This window comes from Athene cunicularia (genome assembly GCF_003259725.1).
Source record: "Athene cunicularia isolate RWA chromosome 1 unlocalized genomic scaffold, athCun1 chr1_part1, whole genome shotgun sequence".
Lineage (NCBI taxonomy): Eukaryota > Metazoa > Chordata > Aves > Strigiformes > Strigidae > Athene > Athene cunicularia.
In genome coordinates, this window is record NW_020799091.1 from 120165508 (window position 1) to 120185772 (window position 20265).

Sequence of the window (20265 nt, forward strand, 5' to 3'; positions counted from 1 at the left end):
ACTGTTACAGGGAAAATATGACTGCTCTTCATTAGCTCTTCTACACAAGAACTACGGGGCATATTTGTTCAAATTCTTTGGGTGGCTCTGACAGCAATCAAGAAAAGTTAAAAGCATTCAGGAAAACAAAAATCCATTTAAGAAATACATGCACGATGTGCTAGAGGCTCTCTGGAGAAAAGTGATAAAGTTCTGCCAGTTATAACAGTAGAAATGCTTCCTTATGGATTTTTTTTTTTTTCTTACAGGGATCAAGTGGAACTCCAAGCAACAGGTGACATTACAGAATTAGACTCACATCTCTAACAGATGCAAACAGAACTTGACTATTGAGAAAGATTTAAAATGGCTGATCAGGTAGAAAGACTGTGTACAGCACAGAAAAATGTATGAGAAAGTTATGAGAGCAAGCTGCAAGAAGACCGTCATATTGCAGTAGCCATATTTGGGATCAGATAAAAACAAGAATGGCAAAAACCATCTTATTGTGTAATTTATGTCTCAAAAATAGTTAGACAAAAATCATCAGATTCTGACGAGCAAGCACTAAGTCCACTAAAAAAAGCCATCAAGCCCCTTGATCCCAGATGTTCTGCTCATTGACAGACTGTCTCCACAGCACTTAAAGTCCCCTTGCACACCTGGGCACATCCAAGCAGATCTGGCACACATCTCCACAGTGCTTTCTCTAGAGGTGGGTTTTTTTTTTCCTCTTTTCCCCTATTCATCCACTATTTCAGTCATTTTAGGAAGTTAGTTCTGGTGGTACTCCACTGTTGTCCAAAAATAAGTCAAGCCCAATGCAAAAAAATACCAACAAAAACTTTTGAACATTCACTGCAGTTACTGGCAAAGGATCATTCTTAAAATACCTGAAAGTAGGTTGTGTTGAATGGCAAACACAACATTTAGTCTGTGTTCCCAGGTGGCACAAGGTATCTTTGCGATGTGTGTGAGAGAGAAAATGACATCAATGACAAGGTGGGGGGAAGAGAGAGGAGGAGGGAGGAAGATAAAGAACAAGAAAAAACCCCAAATAGATAGATGGACCATTACCAGCCTTTTTTGTAACATTTATTCAGTTCTCTCTTGACTAGATTCTAGACTTAGCGCTGCTTCCATTTCTATATCACAGAATCATCTAGGTTGGAAAGGACCCTGGAGATCAATGTAGTCCAACCATTCGCCTAGCACAGTTCCCACCTACAGCACATCCTTAAGCTCTAAATAGACCCTACTCTTGAACACCTCCAGGGATGGGGACTCCACCACCTCCCTGGGCAGCCCATTACAACGCCTAACAACCCGCTCTGTAAAGAAATACTTCCTAATATCTAAACTTTCCCTGGCACAACTTGAGGCCATTCCCTCTTGTCCTGTCACTTTCTACTAGGCTAAAGAGGCTCAAAACCTCTATGTTTGTTTATTTCCCGTCTTCCTCTCCCTGTAATTTGTATGAAAAATTCTTCCCCTCTGGAAAGTCCTGAAGAGCCTACAGCATGCAATATTCTCCTCTTTGCCTCCCTTTATTCCCTTTGCAGAGGCACCTTCTGGGTGCTGTGGAACAGGTTCAGTCTCAGAGTCTGCCAGGAGCCCCCTCTGCATGGCCTGCACGTCTCCCACAGCCCATGGTGACTGTTCAGAGCCCCTGCAGCACAGACCATTCCCCATGACCAGGAAGAGAAAACAAAAAATAATGAGTGCAGCTCAAATCTCTCTTCTCAACGAATCTTCATTGTCTGTTTAACTGTATTTACACTCATTTCATTTGCTAGCCATTTTCTTGTATGTACCACCTTCTCTCTAATAAAATGGCAAAGAATCAGTTAAAAGAAAACTGAATTACAGATACAACTAAAACTTCAAATATACTTCCAAATATCCTAAACTTGAATGTGGATTGAGATGAATACTCCAGAGTCAGGTCTAAATTTATGCCATAAGTAAAGGCACAAGTTTCACTTTCCGAAAAATGTTTCCCTTGCTAATGTTTGATTACCTTGCTACTGGGCAACAGACAAACCATCTGATGGTTCAATTAAAAAAACTAAGTTACATTGTTCTGCAGTCAGACACCTGCCCACAGTAACTCTGAGCTGCAGCAGTTTATAAAATGAGAATATCAGATGATGCTTCAGAAACAAATGCAGTGATGTTTTTTTAATTGTTTACTACCTTCTCATACTGATCTTGAGTTCCCATTTTACACTGGAATCCTCACATTTGGGTACTGTCATAACCCTAGTTATGACATATTACCGTAATAAACCCTATTTTTGCAGTATCCCACTCATCAACTAGAAGTCTTCACGTTAGTCAAGACACAGGACTCATGCACCCATTATTAAAAGCATCAGTGTGTCATCATTAGAATTAAACTTACTATCTAGAAGTCCAGTAATTTTCTCTCATAACATCTATTCTGTTAATTTACTAGGGATATTAATGAGGTTTTGGGGAGGGAGTGAAATTGTTTCAGGAAGAGGAAGGAAACTGAAAGGTGGGGAAAGACTAATTTAGAAATTGCAACAATTTTTTTTTTTTTTTTGCTTTCCAGGTTTCTGGGATTTAGCTGATTTCTGTGACTCTGAGAGATAATTTTAAGTGGGACAATGTTTCTAAAATATCTTAAGATATAATTTGGGAAAGATCTTCAGTATGTATTTTCTTTTTCCAAGCAACGCATAACAGTCTATTAACAGCTCTACCAACAAGGAGCAACAAACATATAAACATGGGAGACTGGAAACATCAGCATAACCATATAACCTTTAACAAAATTAATGCAAGCTAGTAGTAGGAGAAGAAATAATCTGAAATATAAGGATTGATACACAGAAAAACCTGGAAACAGAAATCCTGAAAGATTCAGAAGTGAAAATAAATACTGCATGTGGCTGGACAGTTCATGGGAATAACTTAGCCCCTTTTAGTTCAGAATCAACCACTGAACAGACTTTCAGCATTCAAATTTATTTGAATAACTTTTTATGTGAGCATATTCCACTCTATGGACTGCACACAAATTTTTCACAGCCAAAATGGTGTGAAGTATTTGATATTCAAAGCATGTGGTCAGTCATTTAAAGTGTGTGATACTGATTCTCACACTGTCTGGATAACTCCCAGTGCAACACAGAAGTCTTTAAAGTTGGCTGTACAAATGTTCCAGTGTAAACAAACAGACTAGTTGAGATCCTTTTGCAAATAAAAAATTTATATGATAGCACACTCTGCTCTTTGTTGATCCAAATTTTGACTTTTTATTTGTTTGCCTCTTTCTCTTTGCAGTGCCCTTTTACATATTTCTGAAGGCTGTTAATGTTTCCCCTAAATTTTCTCTTTCAACTAAACAACCCAAGCTCTCCTTCATTTCCTTGTAGGTAAGAAGTCGCAGATCTCTGATAATTTTTCTTACTGTATTTTGAATTCTGTGCTATTAGTGCACATATTTTTAGAAGCAAGGTGCTTAAATCAGGCCCTTGTCAGCTCTGTCAAGAATATGAATATTTGTGTATGTAGGAGGGCACCTTTTTGTGAAAATTGTCACGCTCTAAAGTACTGTGTATTATGTGAACAAACAAATGTGAATAAAAAGGTGGTACTCCAAATATTCAGATGGTAAAAGCCAGAATTGGTCTTTTTTCAGTTCAAATAGAATTTTCATTCTCTGAATATCCATAATCTATGATTACAACTTGAATAAAGTACATTGTCAAGCACCAGCTAAATAACAATTAATGAATAATTGATCAAAAGGAATGCACGGAACCCATTTTACTACCGTGCATATCAGTCAATGCCAATTTCATTGGAAGTTGTTTAGCAAAAAAATCAAATGCTCTACCTAAAGAATGGCAAGGGGTTTAATACTTAGGGAGGAAATGATGAGCTATGAGCCTTCTCTCTAAAGACTCACTATTGAGCCATTCTGCACCAACCCAGCACAGGACAGTGACACGTGTATCTCACAGAATGATAAACTGGCTTGGGTTTGAAGTGACCTTAAAGACCATCTAGTCCCAGCCCCCTGTGTCTCAGGCAGGGACACCTCAGGTATGCCCAGCTTACCCAAAGCACCATCCAACCTGGCCTTGAACCCTGCCCAGGGAGGGGGCAGCCACAGCTTCTCTGGGCAGCCTGTGCCAGGGCCTCACCACCCTCACAGGAAAGAATTTCTTCCTTAGATCTGATCTAAATCTCCCCTCTTCTAGTTTAAAACCATTACTCTTCGTCCTATTCCTCTTCCCCTGATGAAGAGTCCCTCCCCCCTTTCCTGTAGCCCCTTTCAGTCCTGGAAGGCCGCTCTAAGGTCTCCCTGGAGCCTTCTCTTCTCCAGCTGAACCCAACTCTCTCAGCCTGTCCTCACAGGGGGGTGGCTCCAGCCCCCAACCATCTTCGTGGCCTCCTCTGGACAATCCCCAACACTAAAGCAAATGATTATATGGAAACAATACTCAAAAACTCATATTCATTCTTATAAAAAAAGTCACAGATTCTTTCCTCATACATATTGTAATTTATTCTCAATTGTCTTTAGGAATATGGAAAATATTATGCCATGAAGTGTTATTTGGAAGCATTGAGAAAATTAAATGTTTATGTTCAGTAAATGCCCTTGATACTCCTTCTGTAGCCAGTGTGTGCAGTGCATATCTTTTTAAATGACAGGTTTAAATATAACTGCAATCACATTTTACCTACTAACCAATCTACAGATTGTGACTGGTTCCCAACTCTCATTTTTAAATAAATAAATTTATGTGTATGCTGGAAGTAGCTCCACCAGTCACACTTGGGATACACTGTTCCTTTTTCTAAAGATACAAAGTTCAGTCAAACAAGGGTAAAAAGAAAAATATCTTGAGGACGCTCCTGTTTCCTGCTTCTCACAAGTTGGAAAAAGATACATTGAAGTAAGATGAGCTCAGATTTGCACATGAAGACTTCTGTTTTGACCAACAAGAAACATTATATCAATATATTGATGTTACGGGTTTTTTTGACAGAATTACTATTGAATCTAAATATTATACAGTAATTCTGACTGGATCAGTTTTACTTGCAGAGAATATACTGGTACTGCACACTGCCTCTACAAGATTTGCCTTTTTACTAGTTTGTTGGGGTTTTTTTTAATGTAAGAGGAATATAAATGTGTTAGCAAACTTTACAAAACATTTAGCAATTTCAGCATCCAGGCTAAGACCTATTATAGGGACTATTTACAAAAAAACCCACCACAAGTTCCTCTCTAAAAAGAAAATAAATTAATAAAAATCAGCATCTCTTAAGTACAGACATATTTAAATCCTGAAGTTGTCATCTTGTAAAGCTATGAACTTTTAAAAATTATGACAAACATAATAGGATTAGCAAATTTCTGGAGTGCTATCTGACTGGCTCTGTCTTGTCTCTCTCTGCAGATTTATCCATAGTCAGACGCTTTAATCAAGTCCACTTCTCTAGTTCTCATGAACCTCACCCTGAAATTTGCTGTTCCAGAATCATAAAGTTGGCCTACAGACACATGGTTGGAAAGGAAACTGGTCCTCATCACAATGAAGCCTTGAACTGAACACTATGAAAAAAAAAAAAAAATTACTCTTTGCTAACTGTTACAGTACAGTGGAGATTACTGTTCCTGTACTACTTCACCACCTGTAATATAGAGGGATGAAATATTTAAATGTTTTTGCTGGGCAGAGGAAATGAGTTTGAGGGCAATAATTGGAATAGAAAGCATAACCCCCCCCCCTAATAAATTTTAAAACAACCTTAAGCAAATTATGCAAAACCTAAATGTCATTTTTAAAAAAAAAAAAAAAAAAAGTGCATTACCTAGCCTTCAAGTTGCCTGCAACTTCAACCCAGTTTCATTTCTTTTGTTTACCATAATTACAGAAACACTAAAAATTTTATTTGCTTCAGACAACCTGACTGTAATTTCAAAATATATACTAATTCTCCAGCATGGGAGAAGTACGACAATGTCTGTATAGTTTTCCAGCAGTGCAGCCTATCTTCTGAGATGCAAATATCAGAATAGCTCAGCACATGACTACTCTGTCGTGATTTTCTTGCTTCTGTAAGACTAAGCATTAATATGAAAATAGTCTTAAAGAAAAATTAAGGAGAAAACCAGCTGATGGTTCCAAATCATTAACAAAGTACATGTGACAATGTCCTCCTCGTCCAAAACCACACATCATAAAAGCCTAAGAAAGGCTGCAGTCATGGTATTTCCTCTGCCACCAGAAAAGTACACAGAATCCTGTGAGAAAGCTATTCCCATTGTTCCTGAATCAGATGGTATAAATAAGTGTATCTGACCTCAGTTGACTATCCAAACAAAAAACTGAACAAGGACTTACCCCCAGAATTTCTCTGGAATAGTTAGATAATGTTTATCAAGAAAAATTATGATAAACAGCAGCACAGACACACAAAGGCAGGATAACAAGTTTGTCAGCATTTTACAGCGAATTCTTCTTCCTTGAATGGTTCTCTGTTCAGAGTTACCTTTGCTGCATGGCAAGAATATGCAGGTAGGAGCTGCCAAACAGCAGCTGACTTGTCAAATGTAGCCGAGAAGCCTAACAGAGCTAGAGAAAGCTGATTCCATTAATTCAGAAAAAAACAAAACACAACACACAAAAACCCAACCAAAGATGAACAAATAAAAAAGCTTCTTTCATTCACATAAACTTCATCTGAGGTCTGTGGGACAAAATTATTTTGGCTTAGCTCTTATTCAGATGTTAACAGTAACATACAAACATTGAACTGAGAAAAAGTAACACTTGGACACTCCATCCAGTCCAACATACATAGAAATAAATGCTTTAAGATACGAAGTGCTTTTGCATTTGGATAGAGCAGAAAGGCTTTCACATAACACGTTATATGGAGAGGTGAAGCTTCAGTAGCTCAGCCTGCCTCTTCTTGATGCAACCGTATGATTGACAAGATCCTAGCTAGAAGAGTTCTTGTACTTTTGTAAAATAAACAACCCTGAACTGGGCACTCACAGAAATAAAACTGTATCAAGTTCCCTATAATTTAAAAAATTTATAACACTGAGTTCTGACATGGAAATGGAATTATAAGCAGTTTGCTAAACAGTCTAGAAGTATTCTAGAGCAAGAAAGCCACAGTTAGACCAGTGACTTCCAGCCCAAGTCTACACATCTCCCATAGGAGAATGTAGGGTCTGTCCTAGATGCACTGCTCTCCTTCTCCGGCAATGGAAGATAAGACAGTTATGGATGCTTCATCACCCTGACACTAATATAATTGGTCTGCACTAGAACAATAAATCTCTGATTAAACATATGAACTATTCTCTTTTACAAAAGCTCCTCTTAATATCTAGGCCAAAGGGGGATCAGAGGTAAAGAAAACAGGAAAATCCTTTCTGCAAGTTGGTTGGTAGGTTGCTACTGAAGTCTTTTCAAGAGACAAACACAAGTGAAAACCAAGCTTATTATCATTTAAATGCAAAAGTTTAAGTAAGCGGTGAACTTACTCTTTTGCCATTGGTTTGTCCAGCATTACTGAATGTATTACAGTTCATTAACAAAGGCTACCTAAAGCTTCAGATATAATTTTTTTTTTAAATAGTCAACATTGATCTAACTCTTCCAGTTTTAACATGAGCAGGGGGACACTCTGAGCATGTATCCACTATGCAAAATGAGACAAGTTAATAACACGAAATAAATTATTACAAACTTCAAAGAGCTGTCTTAACTGAATTTCTACAGTTAGAAAAGCACCTTTGTCCAGAATATAATACATAGAAATAATAATTTTCTTAATTCTTCCAAGCTAATGTTTTGAATGTTCACAAGAAAAGAACTTTTCCCAGATGAAACACCATGGAAAAAAAAAAAAAAGATCAAAGCATCAATTCTGGAATACATGCAGAAATGCTGATGTGTCATAAAGCACTCATTTTGTATTCCTTTGTTCACTCCTGGTGAACATGGTGGCAAGCATTTCTTATTCGATAATAAACCAATACTTGGAAAAAGCTTAACACTGCTAAAATTGTTGTATCTGTTCACCAGCAATGTCAGAACAAGTTTTCATCCATACCAGAACTTGTTCTGATATAGCTCCTGCTTGGTAGCAATGATTCCAATGGTTTTCTATGAAAGATCAGAGACAAGCTGGACAGGGCATTCAAATGTCATCTTAATCATCATGCTGATGTGAACTAAGAGGACTAGTTTCCAGAGCTGACTGGTCTTTTAGAACATCATTAAAGTACTCTGCTAAAAGGAAAAAAAAAAAAAAGGAAAAACAAAAGTAACCCAAAGAAGTCTATGAAATAACTGTGGTAGTTCTTAACTTGAACTCCGCCTATCTTGAACTCCGCCTATGGTTCTTGGGAACAAGTTAGCATGGTTTAAAGTCTACACTAGAAAAGAGTAATGAGCAATGAAAACATTGAACTGTGAACGAAAATCAATAAAAGAAAGACTGATTACAACTTAATATGTAATAAAAATAATGGAATCAATGAAAGACTTGCAAACGCCATTGAGCTGACAGGCTCTCTCTCTAAACACTCCATAGGCCATGCTCTGATCTATTACAGAAAAGTAAGACAACTGAAAAAGGATTGAAAAGCAGCTCCCCTGAAATCTGTGTGAGCATTGCCAATTGCATCCGTGCTCACACTCCTCTTTTGCCACGGTACAACTGAGAGCAGAAGCTGGCCTGCTTCCTTCACACTGTATTCTCAGGAGTTAAGATAAAAAACACTAAAATTTGATGCAATTTGAAGAAAGTGTGGTTTGTTACTACAAGATGTGTTTTAGATGTTCTCTGCAAAGTTTACATATGCCCATTGCCAGAACAATTTATGTCCCTTTTGAATTTAAAAAAAAAGTCATTAAACTTCAAAAACAATTTTGCCAATGACCAAATATGCAATAAAAATACTTTTTCCCCAGTCTTGAAAAAAAAAAAAAAATGTTATGATGCTTGGGATCAACTTCCTATAGTTTAGTGATTTTCTCGTAATATTAGGCAGTTTGAACATTACTAAAATAAACAAATTCTCTCTCTGTACAGCTTTTTCTGTGCAGAAGGGGAAAGAATTTATCAATGATGTAAGGAAGGTAGCAAAAAATGTGTATTATTTCAAAACTGATTAATTGTGTAGTTAAAAGTGAGCAATATCTATGAAATGAGGCATAAGACCTGTGTGGTAGAGATGGATTAGAAAACATGAGCATTTTTATTCAAATCCTGTTTCACTCCCTTTTTAACTTCAGTGTCACTGGGCCAAAAATTTCCTTTGATCAGAGATATATTTTCCCAAGGATGCTATATTTCATTTGAAACAAAGCACAAGTTAACTTTCTAAAATAAAAAACACAATATAATCTTTTGGCAGAGAGATTTAAAAGAATATATATTACAGCCAAAATGTGTGCCACTTGGCTTCATTAAATAAACTTTCAGGAAACTTATTTAAAAGAAAAATACTCAAAATGCACACACAGAATGCATAATACTGCCACCAAGCACATTTGGGTGGAACTGAACACAAGTCTTATTTAATCCTCAATCACACGTTAAAAGTGAAGACTCCCATCTTGCAAAAACACTAGATTTGAATACAGGGACACTTTATCAGCTTTGATTATCCGCTGGTCCAATGCCCTAATCTCTTAAATGCAGATGAACTGAAACGCAGCTAATCTGAACTCTTGTATGATATACCACCTGAGTGAAAGTTTACTCAGTAATGTTGTACGTTCACATAGGACCACAGGATAATTAGGGACCTCAGAAGATCTCTAATCAAATCAGTTCCCTGCTTGAAGGAGAGTCAGCCATGAGATCGGAGCACGGCTTTATCCACTTGGTTCTTGAAAGCCTCCACAGATGGAGCCTGCACAGCCTCACCAACCAGTTCCGCTGACTGATTTTTCTTGAGGGGAAAAAGTTTTTCCTTCTATCCAGACACAACTTCCCTTCTTTCAACTTAGGCCTGTTGTCTGTTGATCTCCCACAGCTGTGAAGAGCTTGGCTCCACCTCCTTAATAACTTCCCCACAGGTACTAGAGGCTGTTGTTTCTTAGGTCCCCCCAAAGAAGCTGTCGTCCAGGTGGAACAAGCCTGGTCCCTGCAGCCTCCCCTCAAAGCACAAGTGCTGCAGTCCTGAAGACGACCTTGGTGGCCCTCCACCAAACTTGCTCCACTGATATCTTGCTTGCTCTGGGAAGTTCAACATTGGACAGAGTCTTCTAAATATGGCCTAGTAACTGCTGAGTAGAGGAGGATAATCACTTTCCTCAAGCTACTGGCTGCACTATTATTATTACCATCCAAGATACTGTTGTCTTTCTTTGCTGCCACAGCCTACTACTGGCTCACATTCAGTTTTCTGTCTAGCAAGACTCTCCCATTGTTTTTAGGAGAACTGCTTCCGCAGCCACTGAGTTCCCAGCCTTTAGATGTTCAGTTTGGCTTACACTATATCATACACCTTCTAGGAAAACACAGTCTTTCATGCTGCCAAGAGTCACTCTGTAAAAAAAAAAAAAAAAAAAAGTATGTATCTTTTTCCTGTTTAGAGATGGTCAACATCAACATCAACTAGTGAATCCCTGTGGAAGTTCCAGAGCTGACACACAGATATAGGAATTCAGTAAATACAGGAGATAAATGATGCAATCCTAGGCTGGATTGACTGATCTAATACTAGCAGCCTTGGACTGCATTCCCTTTTCATTGGTGGACACAATACTAAACAGAATCAGCACAGCCAAGACGCACATAAATGGCATTAGTTATGGCTACAGTACCTTCTGTACCAATTCTTGGGTTTTTTTCCCAGTTCTAACTCTATCAGGTTGTATGCTAAAGAATAAACCTTGCCATACAGGAGGAAATACTGTCTGAGGTAGGCATGTATCTTTTAAATGTGCTCCCTCCACACACACATTCAGGCTGTGGTGTATGCTTATCTGGAATGCAAGATCTGCACTTTCAAAATGTGTCCTGATTTTGTATCCTACATTGGATTGGCACACAGTGCTTTGTAGCCAGATCATCTGACTGGCCCTAATCTATGGATGCAAATCTGAAAAGCAGTATTAGACAAATTCTTGGTATCATGAAGAGAAAACAGATTTAACTGAGCTGGCACTTTTAAAACTGTTCACTCTCTCCTCTTACTTCCCCTCTAGGTTTATGAATCTTTACTGTAAAAAAAAAAAAAAAAAAAAAAAAAAACTGCAACACTGTCACATTTAATTCTTTAAAAGGCAAATTTTCTGGAAAGACTTTGGATAAAACTTACAATGAAAGCATGACAGAAGGCAGTATGTTGCCTGAAACCATACGTTAATAAAATATACTATTGGTCAAATGGAAAAATTGTTCATGTCTTTGGACCTACAGTTAAGTAAGAATATATTTACACAAGGGTTGTGTAGGTTAACAGAAATTTACCTGTAGGATGATCAGAATATTTTTCTATCAACAAATGTCACAGCAAAACTCTGATATGTGTTCCTCTAATTTTTTTAATTATAGCTGAAATTTGAAGAGTTCGCTTTTACTTCATGAGGTTACTATTATCTGTATTATCCTGCTTTACATAAGGAGGACTCCCTCTAATTCCATCTGCTTTGTGTTTAAAAAAAATGTTGGCAGCTTGATCTTGATAGCTAATCTTCTGCCATCACCATGCTATCTAACTGTTTGGAGACCCTCCTCCCCTGATAACACCACCGAACAGCGAGTAGCCACCTACCTGAACTGTTGCTGTGATGCTACATAAATAGTCATTTATTTGCAAAGGTTCAACCACCATTCAGGGTAATTCCTTCTGCATCAACCACCAACACATTCAGCCACATTATGTTAGCTCAGTTACACTCACAGGGCAAACTGGGAATAATCACTTAATTCCTTTATGAAACAAATGCAGGAATTTTGGCTTACCTCCTTTAAAAAGGCCTAGAGTGAAATGCCTGTCATTTGCACAGCTATAGTTTTAACCTGTGTTTTAAGCATGATGCCAGCCCTGTTAATAACTGACATACTTTATATGCTGGAACAAATTTAATTTAATAGAAGACTCACTGAACAGCAAATGTGAATAGTTCCCAAAAGGGTAGCAAAATGATCTATCCAAGTCTAAGGTACTTTCATGCAGTTGATTCCCTTACTAATAGTTCTATTCTGCACTACAGGTGTAGCGCCCTACCATCAAGTAAAGCAAATACCTGATACAGATTTCAGAAAGCACAGGCTGCCTCAAACAGTTCTTGGAAGCTCATGGCAAACCAGTCTGGACATTGTGGGGCATGAATGGAGTGAGATGGCTAGAGAACTGAAGTCTTTTGAAAGAATAACTTTATTTAACATTACATAAAAGGACAAACTGAGGGAGGGGAGGTTTAGACTAAATATAAAGAAGTTTTTTACTGTGAGGGTGGTGAGGTACTTGAACAGGTTTCCAAAGGAGGTTGTGGATGCTCCATCCCTGGAAGTGTTCAGATCCAGGTTGGATGGAGCCTTGAGCAACCTGATCTAGTGGGAGGTGTCCCTGCCATAGCAGGGGGGTTGGAACTAGATGATCTTTGAGGTCTCTTCCAACCCAAAACATTCTATGATTCTATGATTTTAAAAGAGAAAAAAAGATGGAAACTGAAAGGTTGGGCATCGCTCCTAGTCACAGGAACACATCAACCCTTCCTGCCATGTGTCCACATTGAATTTACTGTCCAGCCTGGCAGTGTGCCCTGAAATCCAGCCAATCGTGTGATAACCTAAATCAAATTTCCCACATATATTCTGGTAAAGTTTTTCTCTCCTAAAAATCTCATTAGGGAAGATAAGTGATGCAGTAATTAGAAAATCACAGCTCTGTGCTTCATGTTTTAGTCTTATCAGGCAATCTTCCATATAATTGAATCATGGTGGTGCTTTAACAATTATTGATCTGATATTTTTTATCTATTTTATGTGTTGATAGGTTTATTTAACATTTGTTAAGTACTTTGAGATTCCCTGAAAGAAGGAAGAAAAACTTCTTTAATTCTTCTATAAGTATAAAAAGGTAAGGCTGGCCTTGAGTCTGCTGTACAGTAGGACACAGGATCAGTGAGCACAACCAGCAGAGTATGGAGGAGTTACATTGAGCTGGTTCAAGTATTGACTCACTTCTGAGAAGTGAAGTGGCACTTAGCACCTGAAGTTTAAGGCCAAGCCCTAAAAAAAAAAATTTAACCAAAAAAAAAAAAAAAATCAACATACAGCAAGTCTTCTACATTGAAACTTTTGTTCCCAAGAAAAAAAGAGCTTGATCTTTAGAAGGTACTTATAGAGTATCCACTGATTTTTAAAAGGGACCTACAGAAAGCTTAGCAATTTTGAGACAGTAACAACAATTTAATAATCAGATAAGAACACAGGTACCTATTTACTCTCTAATTTCTGAAAATTTTGACCTAGATTTCTCTAAGTACAAAACCATCTGATTCTTTAGATGTTAGCTGAGTAGAATTCCAGTTTATGTACAGCATTTAATCAGCTGAACCATTACAAGGTGTCATAATGGAACTAATTACATAAATTTATTACAGTAACTTGTACCCTTGCTTTCCCTATTCCTTTGTTACCATTATTTCATGTAGCCTTCCTAAAAGCACACTGTAATCTCTTCAGAGCAGAAAATCATTTCTTAATGAGAACTGTAAAAATGGAGTGCTGCAGAAATAACAAAATAACATGACATTTTTTCCCAATTAGTTGCAATAATGTAGAAATTGCCCTATCCAATGGCAACCTGATACCCATAAGAAATATCAGCAATTTAAGCAGTCCTTTTCATCCTGACAGTTCTAATTCTCACAGAGGCTATATCACCAAGGTTATGCAGCTACTTCTGCAACATCACACTGACATCCAAGTTGATGGGTGCTTGATTTGTAAGCCTTTTTCTAAAACGACAAAAACAAAGTTGTATGCAACTAAGTATGTTCTGATCAACTCGGTACTACTATTTAAAAAAAAAAATAATGCTCAAGTCAAGAGAAAAGGAAGAGAAAGATAAGTGAATGCTATTCTGAGTCCATCTTAAGACTTAATAAGCATTCCCAACATAAATATATTAGGACTTGAGACCTATTTACACTGATCACAGCACATACATTCAGATCTCAAAATTGTGACGAGTCTAGAACTGCGAGCAAATTCAGCATATTGATTGAAGTTCCTAGGTTTTATAACCTACACCTCTTTATGCAGTGCCCAGTTTGGCCGTTTAGTGCAAGAAGCAGTATATACCATATATCTCATCTCCATCATCTTCACCTCAAAAGGTGCTTATCTCAACTCTGTATACTTCGGTTCTCATTCATTTTCCTGCTTGGTCCTCCCTGTATTTTAAACCAGGATGTGCTTCTAGCCTCTGCCTTGATTTCACATTGCTGTCCTCCCCTTCCTGTTCTATCCTTCTGGCTTTCTCCACTCACTAATGCTCCAATACGACACAGGTTTTATTCATGTGTTATGGTAAATAATACAGGCCCAGATGCCTCATGCAGGGACACGTGCAAATACAGAATTAGTGCATTCCAGATGGGTACAACAGTCTGTTTCACCTGCAGGAGCAGTGTCTGGACACTGGGACATCCACTCTTCTGTGCCCTGAAAGTAATGAATGAGTTAAAATGAACAATGAATAATTTTACAGAGAAACCACCAGGAATGCGTATTCCTACTGGTTTGTCTTTTGGCTACATTTGCCTTTTGAGAATACCAGTTGGGAAAATTGTTTAGAACTCAGACACAGGGAACAATAAAACTGCTCTAAACTAAACTGCTAGAAAGTCAGTGTGTAGATGGAACATGTCACAGCTGTGTCAAGGAAAAGCTGGGTAGCTCAGCACAACAGAAACTTAGGAGGATTCTGGAGCTGAATTTATATTTGGAATATAAAGGAAGTTCAATCCCTGAGTAAACAGACAACTTCAAGGATCAAGGGGCTGCTTCTTCAGAGCTGTCCCTTCTTAGGCTGGAGTTTCCCTTTCTTTCTGATAACTACTTTGCATTATTATCTCACTGCTGTAAAAATCCTTCCCAAAGACAAAGCGAGACCTAGTAGCACTGTAACTGGAAAAGTTCAGAGATTCAGATAAACAGATACAGTAGAAAATCTTAAGTTAACTAAACATTTAAAGAAAAACATCAAATAAATCCAACACTATTTCTCCAGTAAATGCCATCCAGCTTGCTTTTTCTCCCTCTCTGTCCCCAAAGAGCAGAAACCCACTCTTACAATGCCTTCTGAAAGCTGTTTGCCTGCTATCCTCACTGCCCACCTACCGTAGGGAGCAGCTCCTCCCACCTGCACATAAAAGCCAAGTGCATGCTACCAGCAGCAGATCAGAGCACTTTCTCAGTCCTCCTCTGTTTTGAGCCAGTGATCTTCTCTCCTTGGATCTTGTATACTCAAGGTAAGATTACTGCTACTTCAGGTTTCTGTTCTAACCAGCTATTGTGAGGAAGTCTTAATGTGAAATCTAGCACTGCCTTGCTGGGTGGTGCTGGCTATTCCCCCCCCCCCCCCTTTTTTTTTTTTTTTATTTCAGATGTAGTGTCATCTGACATTTAAGTTAGTAACAGTCTGTTGTTTTAGCAATGAAATAAAAACAGATCTTGCTGGGAAACACTGTGTGGCTGGGAAAATGTCTTCTCTCACTTTCTGATTAATTTTGAAGAGATTAGAATACCCAGAGCAATTCTAATAATTTATTATCCCTCTTAGTAGTCTCCTTCTCAGCCCAGTCAAAGTTATCAAAAAATCTACACTCCAAAGCTTCCTTAAATTCTGTTTGAGAAAAAAAAAAATGCTGAGTGCTATTTTAAGCAATGAATTGTTTTTCATTACTATTATTATTTACTAGCCAGATTGAGCCAATCTTGGGACTGAAGTGCATCTTCACAGGTTTCACTGCCTTTAAAAAAAAAAAAAAAAAGTGACTTAAGCTCTCACAGAAGCACAGTAGTAAGCTTGATGAAATTCACTATCTGGTACCAAATATGCTTAAAGTACACATTTCACAAGCAAAATTCTGTTTCTTGAAACAACAGACCTTGTGTCTCTATGAAATTTCTAGATCTGTTTGAATTATATTTTATCTACTGTTTACCTACACAGACATTTCTAATGCTAGAGGAAGGAACAGTTAAGTGCCTCAGAGACAGCTACTGAACAGTTGAAACATTCAAAAGTGGTTTCAAAACTACATTTGCACTCCCCTCTCTATTCATCTATCCATCCTCCCAGAGGTGAATCTGTGAGTGACTAGTACCAGTTTCTCATGTTGTGTGAGTAGTGCACTCTTAACACACAGTCACCTGTTTAAAGAAATTCCATCATAGAAATCCTAATCCTAGAATGCCTCTGCCAGGGCTCAGAAAGGAGGGAAGGCTGAACTACCAAAAGCAAGCAGTGAATGCTGTCTGTAAATTGTTTATTTGTACTCTATGTAAATACATTCTGCAGTTAGAAGTGGTATTTTCTCCTTGACAGCCAAATAATCCTCTTTCTAAATCGACTCTTGTTTGTTTTTTCCCCGAGTAAAAAGTCTTTTCTAAAAAAGAATTATGTCCATGTATAGCTGTAATCACATTAGCTGCCACATTTTAAGTTACAGCACTGTATAACAACAAAACTCTGCTCAAAGTGCCCTTTTCTGCATACTGTATCTAAGATTTTTTCTGTATTTTACATGTTATCTATTGTAACTAATGAGGTAAAACACTGCCTTCAGCTATTTGCCTGGAAGATTACGTAAGTATCTTAAAAAAAAAAAAAAAAAAAGCCCAAACAAAACCCTCAAAAGCAAACAAAAACAAAGTACAGTGCTTGTACAGTGCTTTCTATAGCAGGCTTACAGTAAAACTATTCTTGAATCCAGGTAGTCCATAAAATTGCCCATAGAAGACAGGAATAGAGCCCAATAGTTTTCTTCATAACTGGCATTCTATCTCTGAGCTACAAAATTTTATTCCTTAGTTAACATCTGATTTTTACAGCAAACCTTTACCTCTCCAAAAACACCCCTCTTGTGAAATACAGATATGTGATTTTAACTGTAATGGATACAGAATTTAGGTCTACAATCTGGCAGTAAAGCCTCATTGTTCACACAGGATTTTACTGTATCAGATAAATCAAAATTTATAAAAGAACAATTTTCAAGGAAAAAAAAAAAGTAAAAATGCATTTGCCACAGGAAATGTGTATATAGCAAAATACCTTTTATTAAAGCCTGCTGTGAAATGTAATATTTTGGCATTTGAAAAATGGATTGCAGGACATATTAAGAAAACTATTCAAAGGAATGCGTCTAATTTAGATCAGAATCTCCTCTGAGCAATTTCTTTCTTGGGCTGAGTCGATAATTCAGCTTAGCATCACTTTGCAGCAGGGGATGAAGGGAAACTGCACCCAGCAGGTCTCCAAGAGAACTCAGATGTCTAGGAATGCATTTATTAACTTCTATGCTGATCTGAAACTCCTTTTTATAAGATCAAAGCATATTCATATTAAGATTAAAATACTGTCACTTTAAAATATGCTACAACCACAATAAAAAGAGTGAATCAGTGGGAGAACAAGGAATTAAGATCTTTTCAGTAATGACTATAACATTTTAAAACAACAAAACAAAGGTAAAGAGATTATATTAACTTTTCAGCCACAGATGAGTTAAGTGTTAAGCAGGCAGGCACAGCCATTTCTCCCAGTGGTCATGCTTAGGTTTTTTTAAGTATTCATGTAGGGCACTAATGTCCACTCAAGCCACTAGTATAACTCCCACAGTTGTAAAAAGTATTAGACTAGATACCTAGAAACACAGGATAAACATATTACTGCCTGCTTCTCTACACATAGGCTTGCCACTACCACTGCTTCTGAGACATTCTGATCTTCATTAATTTATTTTCACCCATCTCTCTGTGAGGCAGAGATATGTTTTCTTCTGGCCATGCTGATACTAAATCTGTGGACTGTTTTGCTTATGGTCACAGTGAAAATTCATAGTAAGAGTCAGAGGTAGCTCTTCTGTGTTCCAGTTCATCACTTTAATTCCATGCTTCATTCTGTATCCAGCCTTATAAAGTCCACCCCTCTGCAGCTGATCCATCTTTGCATGACTTTTTAGGGCTGAACAGCAGGCAGAATTCCAGTGACAGATCTTGAGAGGTCATTTACTCCCAACGCTTTTAAACTTCCTGTGAAACCCTTTACCAACACCTTAATAGGATTTGCAAATCATTCTTAGAGGGGGTATATAAATAAATAAATAGCCAAATGACCACCTCTTACCCTCTGTGGTTAAAGGAGACCAACCCACTCTTGGCAGCAAGCAGAGATCCACTGCCATGGACCAGAAATTATGGCCAACATAACTATGAGCTCTAAGAAAAACACATGGTACTTAAGCAAAATTATTCACATGGATCTTGTATGGCACATAGAATATATTTTTCCTTTCTTTTTTACATTCACTATCGTGTGCCACCTCTATAAATATATAGGATATAATTTCATACCCATTGAAACAACCAACCTCAAACTAACAGCTTTGCCCTATCCCTTTATTTTTTAACCCTAGAGCTAATTTATAAGGGTACAGACTCCTAATTGCTCCTGTGGCCTTACCAATACTTCGTTAAAAAAAAACCAAAACAAAACAAAAACAAAAACAAAACAAAAAAAACACAAAAAAACAAAAACAAACAAAAAAAAAAAACAACAAACCACCAAACACTCTGATGCTCAATTTCTAGAGTAATTGCCCTAGCAATAAAGGCCTTGTCTCTTATTCTTTTAAATTGAAAATTACCACTACAGACGCATTGCTCATAGATAAAATAGTGAATGTGTGCAAGGTCACTGGAGGAATAACAGTTGAAAAAGAACCATTAATAGTCATACCACTACCTGCCGTAGAAGGTAGGACAATTTTCATATGTCCATGAGCACATCTACAAGGCATAATTTCCTGTGCACTTATTCTATGTCTTGCTATATATCTCAGGGGAGGAAAGATTAACTTTTATCCCTGAAGCTTAAATACATCCCTATGTTTCCCCTTACTTTTTTGGGCCTTCCAAGGCCAAAACCTGTGGGCTTGTTCCTTCTACAGGAAGATAATTTTTAATTTTCATTACTGTCATATTTCTAAAAGAGCAATGGTTCAATGGAGTTATTGTAGTGAGGAACAAGGAAAGACCAAACCATTAGAGGTGGCTTGTTCTGTCTGATTAAGAACATGGAATATCTGTATTTAACTGTGCAGAAGTTTCTTCCTTTTGCCACTTACACTTTCTAGAGTTTTCTTTAAGTGATGTTGCCTTTTTGTGGCTTTCCCTCCAGAAAGTGAGATCTATTCTTTGTGCTAGCAGAATTCTCCTTCAGCAAAAGTTGTGAAGCTCTGTGTGTTTAAAAAGATAATAATGAGTCCTGCTTCTGAAGCCTTTTGTGGGTCTTGTGCAATAACTGTGCCTATTCTCTGTACACATCAGTAAACAATTGTGCTTGGTCTCCCTGTACTCCTGAAATGTTGGATGTGTTTCTGTAATTGTCTTGATGTGTAATGAATTTAATGTCTCATAATTGCACTGCAGGGGATTAATACCACTATGCAGTCTAGGGACATCTTTTGATGATTAAATCTTCATGCGAGTCCATATTTTGTAGCAAAGGCAAGATGAATGTAAGTCTGTTGCTTCTTGAATGGCAGGTGAAACTGTTGAGGGGGTGACATGTAATGGACCCTTTTCAGAAGGGAATGAAAATCAGTGCCCTCTCTTGGTTAGAAAAAAAAAATATAAAGCAGCCCTCTGAGAGTGTTTATCAGTTCCCTCTGCTGGCTACAAAGCCCACAGCCAGATGAGCAGCTGTGTTTGCGGAGGCGAAGGTCTTAAGTTCTATTCCCAGTGCTGTGTGCATGTGGAAAACTGATGACTGTGGTGTCTGTGCATGTATGTGGACATCATTCTTTATAGGGTCTCATCAGCAGCTACACCGAGTTCACCATGAGGGCACTCAAAAATAATATGGAGTCCCTGGGAGGTAAGAAACTTTCCACGTAGGATTTGGGAGGCATGCTAGCAGCTATGCCATTCATAATATGACACAGGTAGAGCATCCTTCTGTTATGCATCATGTGCACACCTTGCTTTTTCCACCTCTTCAAGAAAAGGGGGGGGGGG

At 37.8% G+C, this 20265-nt stretch overlaps 1 protein-coding gene across 1 annotated transcript in view; it reads left to right on the top strand.

Moving 5' to 3' along the window:
* Positions 1 to 15387: 15387 nt before the first annotated feature.
* The window catches only part of COL8A1 (collagen type VIII alpha 1 chain), an 88016-nt gene continuing 83138 nt past the window's right edge, over positions 15388 to 20265 (top strand). Inside the window, exon 1 of the mRNA XM_026868635.1 lies at positions 15388 to 15491. The gene's annotated coding sequence lies outside the window, so the exon portion shown is untranslated. The remainder of the gene's footprint in view (positions 15492 to 20265) is intronic.